The sequence below is a fragment of the Sphaeramia orbicularis genome, chromosome 1 (assembly GCF_902148855.1).
Source record: "Sphaeramia orbicularis chromosome 1, fSphaOr1.1, whole genome shotgun sequence".
NCBI lineage: Eukaryota > Metazoa > Chordata > Actinopteri > Kurtiformes > Apogonidae > Sphaeramia > Sphaeramia orbicularis.
In genome coordinates this window covers 32,014,491-32,030,277 of record NC_043957.1, presented here as the reverse complement: position 1 = coordinate 32,030,277, position 15,787 = coordinate 32,014,491, and the positions used below count along the sequence as shown (strand labels likewise).

Genomic DNA, 15,787 nt, shown 5'->3' with positions numbered 1-15,787 from the left:
TGTTTCCACACACTTAACTGAATGCACATACAGTATACTCCATATGTTTAAGAACAAAATAACAAGAACAAAAAAAAAACTGCAGCCTTTCTATATGTGTGCACACGTTTGTTTGTTTGTTTGTTTATGTGGTCAAGATGTGGCCAAATGCAACCACACTGCATTTCACTGGGATGCGCCTAATGATTACAAGACGCACCATGTGACCAAGAACAGAGTCAAACACACACTCAACCGCAAAACCATGGCACACAGACAGACAACCATAAAGCTAAAGATATACAACCGCTGTAACAAGATCAGAACTCTTTCTACGAACTTGTCACAACTACAAACAGAGCAACAACAAATCACACACATATGAGTGTAACAAACACACCAAAGTACACACCAGCCAAACTCCTCCTCCAGCTGCTGTCAAAACTTGTGATTCACTGTTATTTATCAGGGAAACACCCATTCTGATTATAATTAAAACAGTGTGTCACTACAAATCAGTGTGGTCGTTCTGTCCCTGGAAACAGTCCATTTGATTCATATAGAAGTGCACTGTGACCACAAATCAAAGCCAACTGTCTGTGTCTCTTGGGCCTTCAGTCTGTCGGTCAGTGAACTTGACCTTTCTCAGAATGATATAGGAACGATTCTTGTTACTGACTTCTTCATACAAACATCTCAGCTCAAAACGTTACTTGGACATCGACACATTAGATGTTCAGAATTTAAAACCAAAATTGTTTGACACAGATGACAAGAATATACTTGTCATAAGCTCAACCCCAGTTATGCAGTAGGGCTGGGCTGAACATTATTACCCCATTGTGAGATGCAGACATGCCCAGTCTTTTATGATTTCCACCAAAGAGACTCCCTTACAGTCCAAGTGGTGCACGCCTTTTATGGTTTACACCCTGTAGGAAATCCATCAGCCTGGATGACTGCCTACAGTCTTTTATTGGCTCTGTATCACTGTCTGTGCCCAACAACAGCTGCCCATCACTGCAGTAAATTGTTGCACCACTGAAGACCTCTGCTGCCCTGCAGGTCCTGCAGAGGATAATATACTGGTTCCAATAACCAGGGTTCCTACAGGTTTCGAAAAGTTACATTTAAGACTTTTTAAAGCTGTATATGACTTTCGTTACCAATTTTTCATCCAATCTGTAAAACCCAAGTCAAAGCCTAAGTATCACAAATCCGTAAGTCTTTCCATGAATAAGGACCTGAATCTCTTCCCTCACGGTCAACAATTTTGAAGTGTACTCCACCATAAACAATCCATTTGTTTACAAACAAAGCCGGAAGGTCACTCGGGCATTTTCAGAAATTTGTCATAACGTGCTTTGTGGGGAGCGGAGCTCCACGCAGCTGCAGTACTAAGAGGCAATGAAGCTATTTCCATGTTTGTTGCCACTGCAGCCATAATGCAGCTGCATGGAGCTCTGCTTCCCACAATGCACGTCACAACAAATTTTTTGAACACCTTTTAAAGACTTTTTTAAGGTATTAAATGCATAATTGTAAATTCAAGACTTTTTAAGACCCCGCAGGAACCCTGAACATCACGTGGTTGAGTTTGTCTTTAACTGATGGAGTTGGTGTGATTTCACTGTGTCATAACTGAAATGCCGCAAATAGATTAAAAAAAAAAAATCATTAACAAGTATCAAAGTGTATTTGGACTTTCAATAAATCTGTTCTGCAAAGAGATTTAGAAATAGTGAAAAAACATGGAATTTTAAACAGCTGAATGAAAAAAATTATCGCATTAGCTCAAATATTCGTATGTGCTGTGCAAAACTGTGCTCACAAACTCACAAAAAAGCCAGAGCTGGGATGCATGCTAATATGTGAAAACCCTAAGACCTGCAGTGGGACATGCTGACGTCTCCGTATTGGTCTGCTGTGTAGAGGACAGCTTGTCTTACTGAAGGAGGTGCAAGAGAGAAGAGAAATGGGAAAGATGAGAACAGAAGAACAGATGACAAAGTAAATGTGTGTGTATATTTATTTATTTATTTATTTATTTATTAAGACTGAAAACAAAAGACAAATAAGGGGTTAAAGGAGAACAGAAAAACACTACGTTCAGAAAGAAAATGACCAGTGGAAAGTTTTGACTTTAGTGAAATTTCTGTCCTCCAGTTAAACGACTGAGCAGCTGTGGTTTTATTTTTTTTTTATAACTCTTTTCTCTTTCATTGTTTCTTTTTTTTCTGCCGTGCCATCAGCTCATCTTTTCAACTTCCTCAATACTTCCAGGAATGCATGCCTGTCATTTTTCCGATCCCTGGTTGTGTTGTTGTTACCTGGTTACATTTACTGCTCTACCTCACAGACATTAGTCACATTAGACTGCCTCACAGGAATGAGATAGGTTGGTGATCTGGACAGAAGAAAGACAGTGGGTCTGAGGTTTTTTTTTTTGTGTGTGTGTGTGTGTGTGTGTGTGTGTGTGTTTTTTTAGCAAAAAAAAAAAAAAAAGACAAATGGGACTTCGTGATGATTCTTACTGCATGAACCTGAAAATGACAAATTATTCATTTTAGAACAGACTACTATCAGTGTAATCCAAATACATCATAAAAGGTGCTCTGATACTCATTAAGGGATCACATCAATATCTGTTAATCCACTTACTATTGTCCTGTAATTCATAAATGGAATGTTAGGAGCTTACACAGATGGCTTAGCTGTCGTTTGCACAGTAAATGGCAAACGTGTCCACTTCACAAAGCTGTCACCTACAGTGGGAATCCTGTGGTGGAGTCCCTTCTAATAATTAAACTGAAAAAACTTGCTGGAGAACACTATAACAATATTAAATGGGATTAAAATGTCTCTCACTGAGCAGGGATGACACAGTACCTGCCTCCTAATTTGATTGCGTTTCCGTAGATGCTGATTACGACAATATTGTTTATTTATTACTGTCGTATCATTGTCGCAGCATTGAAGAAACAGCCTCAGGAGCTTCATTATTTGACAAATGGTGAGACTGTATGACCCATGTCTCCTGATCTGTAAGACCAAATGTGCACATGCTGAGGGTAAATGTAGAGTGTGTGTAAATAAAACTAACTTTCTTATTCATTTCAGGCTGTGTTTTACAATGTGTTTATTGAGCATGTCCACATCACAATGAAAATGTTATTTTTTTGGGTGTGAGGTGAAAAAGAAACTAAAATAATGTAGTTGTTATCTATTTTATGAATGCTAAGTGTCCTTTGTGTGTGTGTGTGTGTGTGTGTGTGTGTGTGTGTGTGTGTGTGTGTGTGTGTATGTGTGTGTGCGTGCGTGTGTGCGTGTCCAGGCTGATTTACATGTAAGCTGAAGATTGTTGTGACTCTAAATTTGGGTAGATTTTTGTAGAATATGTGGGAGAAAAGTAAGTTAGCCAAACAAAATAACACAACAATGACATATGTTGGGTTTTATTTGACAATATAATAGGGATGCAATGATACAGGTTATCCACGGTTCGGTATGTATTGTGTTCTTGAGTCATGGTTCACAGTTTGGTACGGTTCAGACGCAGAGCCCGGCTGTGCACTGAAACATAACTGGGAGCTGATGGAGAGCCTTAAGGCTCATTTATGTTCCTTTACGTATGTAAATAGGTTTGTGAATTTCTAACATTGTCACGCATCACTGCCTTCATACTTCCATGCGTTCTGTACGTTGGAATGAGCGTTTCTCAATCAATCCACCAGAGGTTGCCACTCTTAACTACCATACTGGCCGAATACCATGAAGGAGAGTAAAGTTTGTGGAGAAGAGGAAGAATAAGAAAGTCAAAAATAACAAACATGGCGACAACAGAAGAGGTTTTACTAATGTGGATACTAATGTTAATACTGAGAAGGGTAGTTGGAAGTAGAAGGGCTGTGCGCTGCGTCTGACTCGAGCTGGGGTCCTCCACTTCCGGCTCACGGTTCGTGCTACATCTGGCTCGTGTCGCTTTCGGCCTGGCCCAGGGTCCACCATGCAGCTGGGGCCAGGGCTCACTGTGTCCGGCTCCACATGTAATGCTCTAGCCAGGCTGCACGTCTGGCTCCAACCAATGACAGTAGAATTCTGTAAGTCAGTCATCTTGCAAAGCTCTAATATAAACGCAAGTTGTCAGGAACATCATTTGAAAATGACAAATGAGCCGTACCATGGTACATGCTCATACAGAACCATGAGGGGCGTACCGAGCAGTACGATTGTAACCTATGTACCATTGCACCCCTACAATATAACCAAAACAAACCTCTAATAAAAAGTTAAGTTCTGCAATATAAAATTAAATGGCTGATATTCATGGCAGACCTACTAGCACGTCTTATATTTCATGCTGTAGTGCTGCTTGTAGTGCACTATGGTTGCAATAAACACATTTTCTTTGCATTATTATACAGTGCCAAGTTCAGTAAAATGATAATTTACACATTTTTGCACTGGAATTAGGTGCAGGTAAATAGAATGAAACAGCAATAACAACCAGCATGAGCTACAGCAGTAATCAGAGGCATACACGCAGATAAGTACTCAAATATACCGTAAATCTGGAACACAACTACAGTCGTCAACAAGGACATGTGACACGACCTCAAATGGCCCCATACAGGGTTAAAGCATCCAGATATGAAGACAGCTGCCGCATGGACTGTAAAAGACTGGGCTTGCTGACATGTCTCATAATGCATCACATACCTCCCAGAGCTGCATGGGGTTTTTTTTTCCGCTGACCCCACAAGCCCTGGACCTGACGGATCTACCAAACTGGGACCAGAACAACAAGTGCGGTGCTTAAAAACTAAAAAAAAAAACTAAACAGAGTGGCAGGAAAAGATATGGCTGTCAGATGGAGACAGTGAGACAGGACATGTTAAAAGTTCTTCATATGGATGAATATCGTTTTCTTGGGCCTGACATACATCCTGAAGGAAAGGAGTAGTAACAACCATGTAACTGTTTTTCCATTCAGTAATACATTGTTTTAATCTGCACAGACACAGAAAAGGTTGTATCTATAAAATACAGATTGCAGAAACACAGAGAGAAATGTCTACAGAATATTGCACTGCAGTGACACAATGAGACAAAAAACATGGGAAAAAGAAAGAATAAGAAAGATGCAAATAAAACAGATGTTATTTAAACACCAGCCGTATAATCTCATTTGTTGCAGGTAGTGCTGTAACAAATGAGATTAACACAGCGCAGTGGAAAGACTGAGCAGCCGCTACTAGACATTGTTGGTTTTGCAGAGTTGTAATGAACATGCACATTTACCCTTTATTATCCCTTTATTTAGACATAATAAGATAATGTAGGAAATATGTGCACAGTATTAAAGCACTATGTAAATCAGAACTTAATTACTTCTACAGTGTAAAAGTCAATATTTAATGTGATCTCCATTTTACTAAACCCATAAAGACCCACTGGCAACCAAAAATATTTCCTAATGTAAAATGTTTCATACCTGTTGATCCACTAATGCTATCAATTCATGTAAATAATTGGAGTAAAATGCAGTTTGTCGTCTTTTCATGGTCATCAGACATGACCCATTTGGACGTTCAGAGGCTTCATAGTGAACATTGAAACACCGTGATCTTGTATAACATTGATTCACCAGTAATAATATTGCATTTACTCTAAGTTTTCATGAATATCTAAATAAAATATGGGAAATTAAATATAGGAAAATACATGATTTAAAGTGAAAATGCAAAATACAGGGGTAAAAATTAGAATAAATGGTAATAAAACACTTAAGAAAGGCTAAATAGAGAAAAAAAATAATTTAGGAACTGACACAAAATTAGCTCTGGATCTTTATGGGTTAAACTCTTGAGTTGACTGTGGGGAAGTTTTCTTAAATAATTTGTTAGTATATTAAAGCAAGACTCATGCAGAGTTTTGTTTTTTGTTTTTCTTTACACTTTCTTTTAAAATTGTCTCTGTCCGGATGATCCCATATAACTCATAACATAAATATCTTTTAGGATGTTTAGGTATTGTATTTCTTCCAGTTGATATATTGATGCAAATACTTAGAAATTCTCAAGTAACTTCTGCCAAAAAAAACAAAACAACAAAAGCAAACAAATCTTATGGTGGCTTCAGTAGATATAAAGAATCCCTGTATCATGATTATATAAATTGATTACGGCCAATACACAGATACACAGAATTCTAAAATGGCAAACAGGGGCAAAATATAATTTGTGTCAAAATGCCATAAAATAATATAACAAAGCCACTAAATCCACCAAAACAAATTCTTTCCTATATTTTCCCTCTCAAATAACATGGCTCAGATCTTATTAATCGTTTTTTCCACAAACTTTTGACAGATGGCAAACTTTCCAAACGCATGAGTAGCATGGATAATCAACAACCATCAGGTACATAAAGGAAAAACACAGTAGGTTACTATTGCAGAGGATTAAATGAGTCAGTCAACCTCTAAATAAATGACTTTTAAATCATCATTTGACAAGATGATCATGGTTTGTTTTCCTGACCACAAGCGGTAAAAGAAGAAATATATAGGCTAGTACATAAAAAGAGATGAAAAAGAGGGAGGCCTGTCCCTGGTTCCTTTGCAGCACAGTAAAACGTCTGGCCAGAAGCAGTTTATAAGCTTACCACTGACCGAAGCCGTGTCATTTCTTCAAGGCTCTCCAAAAAGTGCTCAGTATTACTCTCCATTTACTCTCTGTGTCCTTGTGCAAACCAGAGGAGGGTGGAGGCGTTTGGACAACAGACCCAAACTTTCCACTCCACTCAACACTACATTTAAGACTTTTTCCATTTCATTTTCCCATCAGCTTTGAGTGTTATGGTGTAAAATAATACTCATAACAGCGCTGTGCTGTTGATGTAATCAACAGGTGTTTCAAAAGCTTGAGCAGGAGGAAATGGTGCATGTTGATGGAGAAATTCTTACCTCTCAGGGGTCTACTTGAGTTAACGATGTCTCACCAACTAAGACAAAAACAGACACAAACACATTATTACTTTATGCATCCAGGCCTTGAAGGGAAAGTAGAAGCATGAGCCCTGTGTGTCCATTCACAACAAGCAGCAGACACATCCAATCCCATCCAACTTTATTTATAAAGCACTTTAAAACAACCACAGTGGACCAAAGTACTGTACAGAAGACTCAAAGCACAATAAAAATTAATAAAAGTGTTAAAATAAAACATTAAAATCATATAAAAATAGATAAATAAAACAAGTTAAAATATAAAAACAGAAACAAAATGTTCACATTGCAGAAGTGTTAAAAGGGCAAGAACAGGTGCACATGCATTAGCTTTGAATATTTTTCACTGAGTGTGCGCTTTTTAAAGTCTGTAACACTGGCCTTAACCATTTAATGCATACTGGTCACTACAGTGGACAGCTATTCTACATCTATTCTCTTGTATATTCATGGGTTTTGTTGTTTTCGTTCCATATCATCCAACACAGTGGACACTTATGCATCATCACATACACTGACATTCATACCATTAATGTAACTTTGCTGTTCTTGATAAACCCGATCTGCAGTGACATGCTTTAGTGCAAATCAGTAGCCAATCGTTATTAGACTGCAATCAACAGTTTTCTTAAACAAAAAGTTTTTTGGGGTTTTTTGCATATTAACTCCATTAAGTGAGTTATAGCTAGTATTAGAGCATGTTAAAATATGAGAAAACATCAGATTAGCTGGATTAAAAATGTTTTTATTTTATAGTTGTCACGCAGTATATCACTTTCTGGTGATGTGTTTTAAATACATTCTTTGCTTCAAAAATGAAACGCACGGTGTCCAGCTGAGCGGATGTTTTAGTAACTCCATGAAAAATAGGTTAATTTAAAAAAATTTCAATCACATTTTTTTTATGCCTAAAGAGGAATAAAAACAATCGGGAAAAAAATATTGTCTAAGGTTCTCATAATTCATACACGAAAGGGTTAAAATCACCTTTGCCAGGAATCACTCAAATAAACTAGATCAAAAGGATAAAAGCTGATACAATGATGTCAAAGTCTATCTGTTCAATTTAAAAGAGAAACCAGAAACCTCTGATTACCCTCTAAATCTCTGAATACTCAAAGAAAGCAGAGTGCATGTGAAAACTGTGCTAATCTAATCAAAAAGAACAGATTAAATGTCATTTTACACCTGTAATCTCAACACATTCCTCCCAAAGACTAATGTTACTCTTGCATCAAATGCTCTATTAAATAAAATCACAAACCACTCTAACTGGCAGACCTTAAATTTAACACCATCCTTACAGTGAAAATACTAATGCAGGCGTGTCCTTCACACAGCAGCCCAGGGTCAAATCCACCCAAAGCCCTATACGCTGTATGTCCAGCCTTTGTCTCCACCACCTTTCCTGTCTCACTCCACTACAACTATTAAATGCAAAAAAAAGAATTTTGAGGAAAAAAAAATTTTTTCTTCCTTCCTCAGGAGTTATTTCTCTGTTAGAAGACCCAGTAGGGATGAATGAAAATGTGTTAAATCCACTATCACTGCCAAAAAGGTTGTGCACCCTCATTTGTTCACATGTCTGTCAGCAGGATTGTGGGAAAAAATAAAAGCACTGCATTAGCTTTCATGAAACTTAGTGACTGGGTAAGGTATGAACCAAGGATGTACCAAGTAAGGGGTAGAATCTGAAGGTGTTTTTCACTTTCTTTAACAGTGACGGGCCATAGTCGAACTTAGAACATGACATATAAACAAAACATTAACAGACTCCCAAATCACCAGATTTCAGAAAATGTTCAACATAAGAAAGTAATATATATGTTGTTTGAATTTTTGGTGTAGTGTTTACTGGGACTAATATATATAGAATTTTTTTTTTTTTTTTTTTTTTATGAAAGTATGAAGCCAATCAGAGATGGTCACTAAAGAGGTGTCATTTCACATGAACTGATTCAAGAAGAAAACACCACTCACCTCACTCACTATTTATAATTGGGTTAGCTGTAATACGTGCTCAATCAAAGGACTGAATAGATGCACAGCAACTAATTTTTCAATAAAAATGATGAATTCCATATAAAGATGAGCTGTAACATAAAGTGCAGGCAGTACATCCGCACTGGTGTTCTCTGTTCTAGGTGCAGTGCTTTCTCTAGTTGATTAATATGACTAATGTGTTATTCATTACAAGTTCAGTGATGCTGTTCCACACTTTGTACTTGAGTTTGTTTTCTTTGATGCCTTTCGTCATGGTACAAAATCTCTGAAAGAAATTACTTCCTGTTATCTTCAAAAGTACTCATAAAAAAATATTGACATGCAAACTGATCACATGAAAAACACCCCCCACCCCAAGAGTGTGATGGCCTTTAGTGTCAAAAACACATGAATTCGAACTTTGTCAACAGGGTAACAGTCAGCCAAACTAAGTAGTGAAACCAACTGACAAAAAGGAGGAAAACATCATAACTTGCAGTTTGTTTGTGCTTTAACAAAATTGTGGAACACGAACAAGAGCAGACTAATAGCCTTGGAGCAGATCTGCATTCTCAGTGTGCTCCTCTAGGTTTCATTCTGCTCTGAAACCTTTACAATTTCTCATATAAAAGACCGCATTAGTACTTGTGTGTGCATAAGGATATCAATTCTCATGAGACTCCAGGCCTCATGATGTGTGATCCCGGTCACTGTGGTCAGTGTTTCTGCCTAATCTAGAGCGGGCTGCTCCTCTGTACCGGACCTGAGGCTTCACCAAGTTGCAGGCCGCCTAAGGGACTCGGTCTGCCCTTGATAACCATCAACTATGTCATCTGCACAAACGCCAACTGTGTCAACAGTGGGAGCACAGCTCACCATCGGAGAACATGGGGGCTATTGATAGCATGTGAGATGTGTTTTTGCTGAGAGCCTGCATACCTCTGGAATGATAAGTGGCTATGGAGAATTTAGGGATTGGCCCCAAAACAGACCATAAAACATTCTGAATTTGTGTCTGAAACTATAAATCCACAGAGGCCATTAGTCTGAATGAAGCAAGAGGTCAACAGCTGGAAATTATGTAACAGACAATAACTGTAACTGCTGGATGAAAGACACCTGAAATCTGAAAATCCTGCACTTGTGGAAACACGCTCTGGTCCAGGCTGGTTGAATGGAGAAGAATTGGAAACACCTGCTAAATTGGTTTTCCCATTTTTTCCAGGTTAGTGAAGTGAAGAATTTTCCATCTTCAGGTTCTCAGGTGTTGACAATGAAAAGTCTATGAAGCGGGACAGTAAGTTTGTATTCATAAAGAGAAACAGCATCTCAATTCTCAGTATGTCCTGTGCATCTGGAGAATTAACAGTCGAAAGTTCTTGAATCTTGAACACACTAATTCTTAAAATTAACATTTAACTGAAGGAACTCCACTAAGCCCTTGTTTCACATAAATAACTATACACTATATGGATTACATGGTTGTAAAAACAAACAAAAACAAACAAAAAAAAACATATTCCAGCTCAATTATGAATTTTACAGAAAAAAAGAACTTAATTTTTTACTGGGAACTGGGAGGCCTAAGTGAGCTGATATGGAAAGACGACGATGGCGACAATGGTGACAATGATGACGATATAAAGGGTGAATATGTGCAGTATAAGGAGGAAAGGGTCCAGTAGTGAACCTTTGGGAGCACCTTGTGGGAGAGCAGCAGGAGTAGGGGATTTGTAATTATTAATGGAGATGAACAGGAGTCTATCTAAGAGGTATGAACTGAACCAGTTGAGGATGGTGCCAGGGATGTTGAAGATGGTTTCATATGGATCAAAAGAGCATGGAATATGCCCCCGGCCCCAAAGTGGTAGGCCTACTAGTTACTGATGGTAGTTTAGTTTCATTGATGTAGAACATTGACAGCAGAGGATCTGAGTACTGTCAGAAAAATTTGTTGAAAGTAGCAACAACAGGATCCCCCTCCATGGACTAGAACCATTTGTTTGGGTAACCAACTGAATAGCAAAAGGAACAACTTCAACACATTCCTGATAAATAGCAGCAAGTTTGAGGGAAAATAATAAAAAAAAAAGGAAGGACATATTGACCACTATTTCCCGCTAAATATAATAGATTAAACTGGGTTTGTACTGGGTCAGAGATACCATGCAGAACTGTTTCACCCAACACGACTCACTATATTGTCCCATTTTGGCAGGTTTGCCCCCTCATTGGTATTCTGATTCTAAAATGCAGACACTGTTTAATACTGTTGGAGCTCGAAGACAATGGAGCTGGAGACTGGGAATGACTTTGATCTACAAATCTGCATATTTAGCTCAAACTAAAAGGCATATTATTTTCTGTCTGTATTAATTAGTGCATTAAAAGCCATCAGCAAGTAGACAGCTCATTATACGAGGATCAATTACATGCTGGTTGTGGCATAGTGAAGCAACCTGTCAATGCAAAAATGTAATGCATTGTACAAAAACAAGTCATCACCATTGTAATGATTTTATCTTATCAAATCTTTTGTTGCTGAACCACAGAAATACACTGTGCATGTTATAAAGTTACAGTATCTACCAGGAATGTATGCGTGCATGTATGTGATTGCTTAACACATTGTAAACAAAGTGGAGACAGGTTAGGCCAGGCACTAAACCTCACATACTAATCATTTTTTCTTGGGTGACATGAGGAGAGACAAGAATAACCAGCACAGTTACATAACAATGTTTCCTGCTGACCGCTGGGATGGCCTCTGATTTAATGGATGTGACTGTCCAGACCCTTTTTTGTGATGGCCCCTTCAGCCTCATTACATAAAAATCCAGACTGATTTGCAGCCGTGTTTGTGAATAAATGTTGCATTAGGATTATTATGGAGAGGAAAGGCCGCTTCTAATTGACCACATCCAGATGCTGAACCTTTGACTCCATGTGTGTGACCTAAGCTTGGGGTCATTGGGGATGTGATGAGAGGCCAGTCCTGTTAGTTTAGTTTTACCCAGTTATACAACAACCCAAACAGCTCATTAATCTGATTCAGTCAGAATGGTTTAGTGAGACTGTGAGAGCTGCAGTGTCCAGTCTGTGTGGCCTGGTCATTTTGTGAAAGCCTGCTGACTGGACAATTCAGTTGAAGGAGTGAGAAGCTGACAGGTGATGCTCTTATTGCCGACTCCCTTGTTGACATGATTTAAGTGTAAGTGAGTGTCTGAGTGGGCGACGAGTGGACGACTAGAGACACACGGGTGAAGAGATATCAGACAACAGGTCAAACTTAAGATGGAGAAGTAAAACTATTTGGTTGAACACAAAACTGGGCGTGTGCATCATCAGTTTATTTATCTGCACCATCAGCCTCAGAACTGAAAGCAGATAAGACAGTCTGTCACACACTGTGCTCATTCACCAGAAAACATCTGTTGACATATTTTTAGCATTATCCAACTGTAAAAATTAACCCATTTATGATGGAAACCACACATGGGCAAATTGTGATAACACATTAAGATATATTAACCGATAAAGACCCAGTGTTACTTTTATATTTTTTGTCTCTGTTTAATATTTCTTAAGCGTTTTATCCTCATTTACTGTATATATTATCCTCTGCATTTTGTGTTTTTAAGTGAAAATTAGGTATTTTCCTATATTTAATCTACTGATCATGTAGATGTTCATAAAAGCTCAGATTAAAGTTGAGGGCTTTTATATCAGAAGGAGAGAATACTGAAGGAAAATGGACCTTCTCAGCAAATATATCATTAACTGAACATAAAACAAGCATCTGCATTCCAACTGTCATTGATCCAACTCCATGGGTTTTATTGGTGAATCAGTGTTGTAGAAGATGACAGTGTTTCCACAGTCACTATGGAGCTTCTGAACATCCAAATGGGTCATATCTGATGACCATGAAAAGATGACAAGCTGCATTTTACACTAATTATTCACATGTATTGATAGGTTTATGGGATGAGGGGTTATTAAACATTTTAGATCGGTAGGTGATTTGGGTTTCCAGTGGCTGTTATGGGTTAATGAGTCTGGTTGGTTGTTTTAAGTCCACCACATTTTATCTCTACTATAAAATATATCACAAGACATCACCTTCAATATTGAAAGGAACTGGAGCTAAGGAAAGATGAATAGGTAGACAAGTAAGTTTAAATAGGACTAAAAATGTTAATATCAATAGTCATCATTTAGGATTGATTAGGCTCCTAGGTGGAAAATTAAGGTGGTTCTTTGTGGTTCCAAACTCTATTTTTTTTTGTGAACTATTTTACCAATGAAACAGTGCAGAAATCTAAAGGTAGAACATTCAAGATAATTCAGTTCAAATATACAGTCAGATGAAGAAAGCCTACAGAAAGATTTTGCTCAAACTAACAAAATATAAGAAAAATTTATGCCATTTGTTATCATCAAAATAATGAAATCAACTAAAACTACAGAAACATGGGAAAATCTCTAAGTGTTTTTACATAATATAAAATCAACGTAACACCCAAAAGAAAAGCAAAATACATATTGAAGCAAAGATAAATATTAAAATACTAAAATATAGCTGTACTGGATCATTTTCAGTCTCTGTTATATTGCAATGTCTGTAAGTTTAGACTGACCTGGAAAAACTAGGACTTAGATTTTAAATTAAATTTGACTCTACTTTTAGCTTCACTTTTTAAGACTAAGACCTGTTACCTGCCCTGGACCAAGACCTGATACTAAAGAGCACTTTGCAACAAAAAGCAGAATTTCCACCTGATAGCAACAGCACAACTACCTGTGTTATGGTCCTAGTCTGTAATCCAATTGTCAACTTTGCCTCATACTACATGTGTTTGACCATGGCTAAACTAGCCTGACATTTATAAAGGACTTGCATCCACACTAATACTCACATGCTACTAATACTAGGGCTGGGTAAAAAAAATCGATTTGATCAATTTTGAATCGATTTCATTTTGTGTAATCGATTAATAGTGGATGAGATCGATTTTTTTAGAGCAGAACTGTGAGAAAATACCCGGATACCACTGACGTGAGTTTCTTGTACCAGGGGTCCAACATAATTGTTTCAGGGGAGCTAAATTGGTAGCGGTGTCCCAGGGTGATAGTAATGTGCCTTAACACTAGAAGCCTCCAGCCATAAAACAGAATAAAGACGACGAAGAAATCTGTTCTGAGCAATGTTTCATATTTAAGAGCAGATTCAGCTATTTACTGCTGATATGTCGTATTTATTTCCTTTCCAATGCACTGGTCTACAAGGAAAATGCTTCCAGAATAAAAGTAATGAAATTTTACCACATGAGAGTCACTGATAAAGAAAAATCAAGTAAAAAATGCTGGTTGGCTAAACTTTCCAAGATACAGCCTTGGGTCAAAATGTGAAATTCAAGAATTAACGAGAGAATGGGTTTGACTCAAAAGGAATATTTGTCTCAGAGCTACAAGATCTACTTCAAAACACTGTCTGCACATTAGAATACATTCACTTTACAGGTTCTATTTAGTGGAAGATTTAAAAAAACTATTATATAAATGTACATAAACCAATATATATGAGTAATAACACTTAATCATATACCTTCAAAACATCAGCAAACCGGCACTTTTGTCATTTATTTTCCAATTACTCTTATTAAAATACGTAACATTTAGCACATTTAATCTCTGAAGCAAATCATTTCTAAAAAACTGTAGACCAGTGATGTCAATATTGATTCTGTGTTGCATGGCTGCGGTAGTCAAATAATCAGGTTACAGCTCAAAATTGAACTTTGGTATCACTAAATGAATCTGAATCAATCAGTTAATTCTGAATCAAATCAAAATCGAATCAAATCGTGATTAATCGATTCAGAACCTTACGAATCAAAACCGAATCGATTAAGGCAACTGGTCATGATACCCAGCCCTAACTAATACACACTATAAAATCACAGCAACTTCTCGTCTTAAATGTCTTCCTCTTTTCCCTACTAGCTCCTCATACTGCAGTGCAAGTAATGATTCACCCCCCTTCAAAAAGGTCCCTTAATCCTTACTCCATCCCAAAATGAGCTGTGTTCACTTCATGCTGCTACCCAACACTTTTTATGAGGTGAACCCCACCCGTAAACACATAATGCCTCTTAAAGTACAGCAGACTACAACCAGATATTTTCCACTGTTCAACATTAGAGTTTACACATACAAAGCCTCAGAGATTTGCCTTATACATGGAAACTTTCAGTCCCATATTGTCAAACATAAACCAAAAGCAGAAACTAGATTAAAAAACAGAAAACACATTTCCTGAGATCAGAGTACTAATTTCAAATGATTATAGCAGATTTGCTGTTTAGTTGTAGAGATTTTCTACTGGGAGCGTTGGGATTTCGAGGTCTTTAAGTGACATATGCATCAGTTCACACACTCACTAAATCCCAGCCCAGCGGGAGTCTGTTCATCTCAGACCAAACACACAATAATCCATTGTGGATAAACAATGTGGAAAAAACATCACTATCTGTTGTGGGGAAACTCTGGTATAGAGGCAGCGTAGACAAAACAGATGTTACTTTGATTTTATATGCGCATCTCTGTAAAACCACATCAGTTTAGTTTAATACTTGATTTGAACTAAAAACACACAAAAATGTAAAACTTCAAAATATGATACTCCCTAAAGGACAAAGTAAGCATTTTTTATTCAACATGGCAACCGTTCACTGACTATTATATTAAAAATAACCCATCATAAATAGGTTAAAAAAAAAAGAGTATATGACATCCTCTGTGTGTGTTTTTTTT

General features: G+C 37.5%; 1 protein-coding gene across 1 annotated transcript in view; it reads right to left on the bottom strand.

The window, feature by feature from the left end:
* add3a (adducin 3 (gamma) a) overlaps positions 1-15,787 on the bottom strand; it is a 120,277-nt gene that overhangs the window by 89,866 nt on the left and 14,624 nt on the right. Inside the window, exon 2 of the mRNA XM_030135759.1 lies at positions 6,947-6,984. The gene's annotated coding sequence lies outside the window, so the exon portion shown is untranslated. The remainder of the gene's footprint in view (positions 1-6,946; positions 6,985-15,787) is intronic.